Below are 6,892 nucleotides of genomic sequence, written 5' to 3'. Positions count from 1 at the left end.
ATGTGCTATGGTGAGTGCTGTGAAGTGTGTAAACCTGGTGATTCACATACCTGTACCCCGGGGGGATAAAAATATATGTTTATAAAAAATAAAAAATTAAAAAAGAAAAAAAAATACATCATATTAGAGAAAAATAAATGACACATTGTTTTTATGTTGGATTATATTTAGATTTTTTGACTATAAAAGTAGCCAGTGTCTTATGAAATAAAATATATTTGCATGACATCTGAAAAAAAAATGTTTTTAAATAAATACTCCCACACACACCCTGAATTCTCATCCCAAGAAAACAAAATTGTAACTATGCGAGGTGATTACTGTTAACTAAATATGTGATAATCATTTTTGTGTACAACCTTTACCTACAACCTTTCATGAAGATAAAGAAATACTAGGGGCAGAACTAAGGTAGAGGAGTAGTCGAGGGACCCTAAGTTTGCCTCATCCTTGGAACACAGCTAGATTAACATCCAACTATTTCGAACAACTAGGAATACAATCTGAGGAAACAATCTGCACAGTTGGAGGGAAAGAACTGGTGGATGCGAGGTTCAGAGATGTGATTTGGAGGAGAGGAAAGCCCAGCAGCCACAAAGGGAGGGACACTTTTTCATGGAGCAAAATCAGGGAGAGGGAGAAAAATGGGAGAGTGTACAGTGGGTTGGGATGGGATAATAAATCATAGTGAGGAGATACCCTGGGTCGCACAGGGAGAGATCACTCTCCTTATGGAGTGCATTCGGAAGAGCATACTTTGCCTCTCCAAGGACAGGAGGCCAGTCAGTAGGGACAGAGGTATGCGCAGAGGTCAGAAAACCTCAACTTTACTGTGAGCCACAATAGGCTTCACCTCTGAGTGTGCACAGAATGGCAGTTTTTCTGAGGCAGAACTAAGGAGAAAGCAGACAAGAGCAGATTGCAGAGAACCTGGCTGCCATTTTTTTCACTGTCTGCCACAAGAGATTTAAGCCTCTGTAATGACTTTTCTGGGACAGAAGGGAGTGGGAGACTGAGTTATGTGAAGACGGCTGATAATCTGGTTTTAGCTTTTTGCTAAGTGTTACAATAAACTCTAGTCTGCATGTGAACTGTGCAGCTTTTTGGGGACAGAATGGTGCTGGGCATGCTCCGAACCTCTCCTCTGGGGGATGGGAGTGGGCCCACATCATACCAGGTTTTTAAACTTGGGATTTTTGAATCCCAGCCACCAACCAAAGATAAAATACAAGAGATCTGTGGCTCTGGGTATGCCAATGGCCTGGGCCCATACAGAATACAGGTTAAGGGCAGGGAAGTGACAAAAGCCTGGGACACCGGAGACTGTTCACTTTTGTAAGAGGACCTTTTGAACAGCAGTGGCCATGAGTTCCCCTCCCTGGAGACAAGAGGGAGTGGTGATGCCATATTCTTACTCCTCCACCACTCCTCCCTCCCCCAACCCCAGTACTCTCCGACTTCCGGGAGAAACACAGTGCCTCCAGTGGACACTTGAGTCCCCTACACTAAACCCCACACCCTGCACCTGTCAGGGGCATCTTTACAAAGGCAAGTCAGTTTATAAGCCAGCCCAGCTCCCTCTCAGGAGACTAACACAGGCCCTGCATCTACCAAGTCTGATTTTAAAAATGCTCCAAAACATCAGCTAACAGTGGAAATAGGACCAGCCTTGCTTCCTTTTTTATTTTTATTTTTTTAATTTTTAAATTTTTCTAATTTAAAAATTAGAAATAATTTTTTTAAAATAAATAATAAATAAATAATAGAAAATAAGAAAATCTTATTTTCTATTCGTTATCTTCTATTTTATCTATATATTTTTTTTCTTTTCTCTTTTTTTTGTATCAGGTTTATGATTTTTTATTCATTTTTTGTTCCTTCTCTTGTTTTTTGGGTCAGACTTTTTTCTCCCCCTTTTTTCTTCTTTCCCTACTCTTTTTCTTATTTTCAAAGTCAGGCTTATGGTTTCTTATTTGTCTTTCACATTTTTATTCCTTTTCCTCTTCTCTTGTCTTGAATTAGGCTTTTGTGGTTTCTCTTTTATCTTCTTCTTTTTTCTCTTACAGGCTTATCTTGACAAATCAAGGCATAACTACTTAAAGGTCCAAACACTCTCCACTACAAGCAAGCAGGAACTCTGTAAAGACCAGTGGGAAAGAGCAACAAAAACACACAGCAGAGTGTATAGTATATACCAGAAACATTTCCTGAAGTTGTTGTTATTGTTTTGTTGTTGTTTTTCTTTCATCCTTGCTCTTCTGGACAAAATGACAAGACAGAGAAATTCAGCCCAAAAGAAAGGAGACAATACTCAGTGCCAGGGATTTAATGAAGAGATATAAGCAAGATGTCAACTAGAATTTAAAATAATGAATACAAAGATGCTAGCTGGCTTGAAAAAAGCATAGAAGACATTAGAGGATCCTAATTGCAGAGATAAAAGAACTAAAATCTAGTCTGGCTGAAATTAAAAATGGTATTAATGAGATGCAGTCCCAAATGGAGGCTTTAAAAACAAGGATAAGCGGGGCAGAAGAGCGAGATAGTGATATAGATGTCAACATGATGGAAAATAAGGAAGCTGAAAAGAGAAAGAAAACTACTAGATCATGAAAGGAGACTTAGGGACCTCAGCAATTCCATAAAATGTAATAATATCCAGATGATAGGGGCCCCAGAAGATGAGAAGTGAGGGAGAGGGGAAGAAGGTTTATTTGAACACAGTATAGCTGAGAACTTCCTGAATCTGGGGAAGGAAACAGAAACTTAAGCACAGGAGGCACAGAGAACCCCCTGAAAAATCAATAAAAATAGGCCAACATCTTGACATATAATAATGTAGCCTCAAAGATAGAGAAAATTCTAAAAGCAGCCCAGGACAAGAGGTCCTTAACCTACAAGGGTAGACACAGACACATAAGGCTGGTAGCAGACCTGTCCACCGAGATCTTGGAAGGCCAGAAATGACAGGTATGACATATTCAGCATGCTAAATGCAGAAAATATGCAGCCAAAAATACTTTATCCAGCAAGATTGTCATTAAGAATAGGAGAGAAAAAATTCTTAGGACAAACAAAAATTAAAGGAATCTGTGAATTCTAAACTAGCCCTTCAAGAAATATTAAAGGGGACCCTTTGAGATGGAAACAGAACAAGAATAACAAAGACAATCTACAGGAACAGCAACTTTACAGGTGATACAATGGCATGAATTCATATTTTTCCATTATTACTCTGAATATAAATAGACTAAATGCTCCAAACAAAAGACATAGGGTATCAGAAAATGTGTGTATGTATATATATGTGTATATATATGGAAAGACCCATCTATAGGTTGCCTATTAAGAGATTCACTTTAGACCCAAAGATACCTCCACATTTAAAGTGAGGATGTGGAGAACAATTTATCATGCCAATGGACATCAAAAGAAAGCTGAAGTATCCATCCTTATGTCAGAAAAATTAAATTTTAAACCAAAGGCTGTAATAACAGATGAAGAAGGATACTACATCATAATAAAAGGGTCTTGGGGCACCTGGGTGGCTCAGTGGGTTATAGCCTCTGCTTTCAGCTCAGGTCAGGGTCCCAGGGTCCTGGGATCGAGCCCCACATCGGGCTCCCTGCTTGGCAGGGAGCCTGCTTCCCTTCCTCTCTCTCTGCCTCTCTGCCTACTTGTGATCTATGTCTGTCAAATAAATAAACTTTAAAAAAATAATAAAAGGGTCTTATCCAACAAGAAGATCCAACAATTGTAAATATTTACAGCTCTAAGTGGGGAGCAGCCAAATATATAAACCCATTAATAACAAAATTAAAGAAAATCATTGATAATAATACAATAATAATAAGGGACTTTAACATCCCACTCATAGCAAGGGACAGGTCTTTTTAATTAATTTATTTATTTTTAAGATTTTATTTATTTACTTGAGAGTGAGAGAGTGAGAGAGTATGAGAGAGAAGGTCAGAGGGAGAGGCGGACTCCTCATGGAGCAGGGAGCCCGACACAGGACTCAATCCTGAGACTCCAGTATCACGACCTGAGCTGAAAGCAGTTGCCCAACCAACTGAGCTACATAGGCGCCCAAGGGACAGATCTAAGAGGAAGATCAACAAGGAAACAAGGACTTTGAATGACACACTGGACCCGATGGACTTCACAGATACATTCAGAGCATTTCGTTCTAAAGCAGACAATACACATTCTTCTCAAGTGTAGGTGAAACATTCTCCAGAATAGATCACATACTGGGTGGGTCACAAATCAAGTCTCAACAAATAAAAAAGACTATACGATGCATATTTTCAGACCACAATGCTTTAAAACTTTTGTCAACCATGAGAAAAAATTTGGAAGGAACACAAATAAATACATGGAGGTTAAAGAACATCTTATTAAAGAATGAATGGGTCAATCAGGAAATTAAAGACTAAATTAAAAAATACATGGAAGCAAATGAAAATGAAAACACTACAGTTCAGAGCCTTTGGGATGCAGCAAAGGCAGTCCTAAGAGGAAAGTATATATAGCAACACAGGCCTTCCTCAGGAAACAAAACTCTGAAATATACAACCTAACCTTACACCGAAAGAAGGTAGAAAAAGAGTATCAAAGGGGGCACCTGGGTGGCTCAGTGGGTTAAGCCTCTGCCTTCAGCTCAGGTCATGTTCTCAGGGTCCTGGGATTGAGTCCCACATTGGGCTCTCTGCTCAGCCTGCTTCCTCCTCTCTCTCTCTCTCTGCCCACCTTTCTGCCTACTTGTGATCTCTCTGTCAAATAAATAGGTAAAATATTAAAAAAAAAAAAGAATATCAAAGAAAGCCTAAATCCAGCAGGAAAAGAGAAATAATAAAAGAATACAGCAGAAATCAATGATATAGAAATTTAAAAAAAAAAACCCAAAATAAAAGAACAGTACAACAGACCAACAAAACCAGGAGCTGGTTCTCTGGAAGAATTAATAAGATCAATATACCCTTACCCAGACTTACCAAAAAGAAAAGACAAAGGACCAAGTAAATAAAATCATAAATTAAAGAAAACAACCAACACCAAAGAAATATAAACAATTATAAGAGAATATTATGAACAATTATATGCCAACAAACAGGGCAATCTGGATTAAATGGATAAATTCTTAAAAACAATAAACTCTCCAAACTCAAACAAGAAGAAATAAAATATTTGAACAGACCCATAACCAGAAAAGAAATTGAATGAGTAATCAAAAATCTCCCAACAGGGGCGCCTGGGTGACTCAGTGGGTTAAAGCCTCTGCCTTCGGCTCAGGTCATGATCTCAGGGTCCTGGGATCAAGCTCCACATCGGGCACTCGGCTCAGCAGGCAGCCTGCTTCCTCCTCCTCTCTCTGCCTGCTGTTCTGCCTACTTGTGCTCTCTGTCTGTCAAATAAATAAAATCTTAAAAAAAAAACAAACCTCCCAACAAACAGAAATCCAGGGCCAGATGGCTACCTAGGGGAATTCTACCAAACATTTAAAGAAGAGTTAATAGTTAATACCTATTTTCAAACTATTCCAAAGAAATGCCAAGAAAACTTCAAAATTGCTTCTATGAGGCATTACATTGATTCCAAAACCAGATAAAGACTCTACAAAAAGGATAATTACAGACCAAAATCTGATGAATATGGATGTAAAAATTCTCACCCAGATACTAGTTAATAAGATCCAACAGTGCATTAAAAGGAATATTCACCATGACCAAGCAGGATTTATTACTGGGCTGCAAGTGTGGTTCAGCATCTGCAAATCAATCATTATGATATAGTACATTAATAAAAGAAAGGCCAAGAACCATATGATCCTCTCATAGATGCAGAAAAAGTATTTGACAAAGTACAGCATCTTGATACTCTATCAATCTTGATAAAACTCTCTGCTGCGTAGGGATAGAGGGAACACACCTCAATACAATAAATGCCATATACAAAAAGCCCATAGCAAGTAACATCCTCAATGGGGAAAAACAGGGTTTTTCCTCTAAAGTAAGGAACACGACAGGGATGTCCACTCACCACTGTTATTCACCATAGTACTAGATGTCCCAGCCTCAGAAATAAAAGGCATTTTAATCAGCAAAGAAGTCAAACTCTTCACTCTTCACAGATGACATGATACTCTATGTGGAAAACCCAAAAGACTCCACCCCATAACTGCTAGAACTCATACAGGAATTCGGCAAAGTGGCAAGATATAAAATCAATGCAGAGATATCAGTTGCATTTCTAAACAGGAACAATGAGACAGAAGAGAAATTAAGGAGTTGATCCCATTTACAATTGCATTAAAAACCGTAAGATACCTAGGAATAAACCTAACTAAAGGCGCAAAGGATTTGTACTTAGAAAACTACAGAACACTCATGAAAGAAACTGAAGAAGACACAAAGAAATGGAAAAGCATTTAATACCATGGATTGGAAGGACTATTATTGTTAAAATGTCTATGCTACCTAGAGCAATCTATACATTCAGTGAAATCCCTATAAAAATACTATCAACTTTTTTCACAGAGCTGGAACAAATAATCCTAAAAAGTGTATGGAACCAGAAAAGACCCCAAATAGCCAAAGAATGTTGAAAAAGAAAACCAAAGCTGGTGGCATCACAATTCCGGACTTAAAGCTGTATTACAAAGCTATAATCATCAAGACACTATGGTACTGACATAAAAACAGACAAACAGATCAATTGAATAAAAATAGAAAACCCAGGGGGCGCCTGGGTGGCTCAATGGGTTAAAGCCTCTGCCTTCAGCTCAGGTCATGATCTCAGGGTCCTGGAATCAAGGCCCGCATCAGCCTCTCTGCTTGGCAGGGAGCCTTCTTTTTCCTCTCTCCCTGCCTGCCTTTCTTGCCTACTTGTA

The sequence above is a fragment of the Mustela nigripes genome, chromosome 1, assembly GCF_022355385.1.
Source record: "Mustela nigripes isolate SB6536 chromosome 1, MUSNIG.SB6536, whole genome shotgun sequence".
In the NCBI taxonomy this organism is placed as follows: domain Eukaryota; kingdom Metazoa; phylum Chordata; class Mammalia; order Carnivora; family Mustelidae; genus Mustela; species Mustela nigripes.
The sequence above is the reverse complement of the archived record's forward strand: the minus strand, read 5'-3'. Positions refer to the sequence as shown.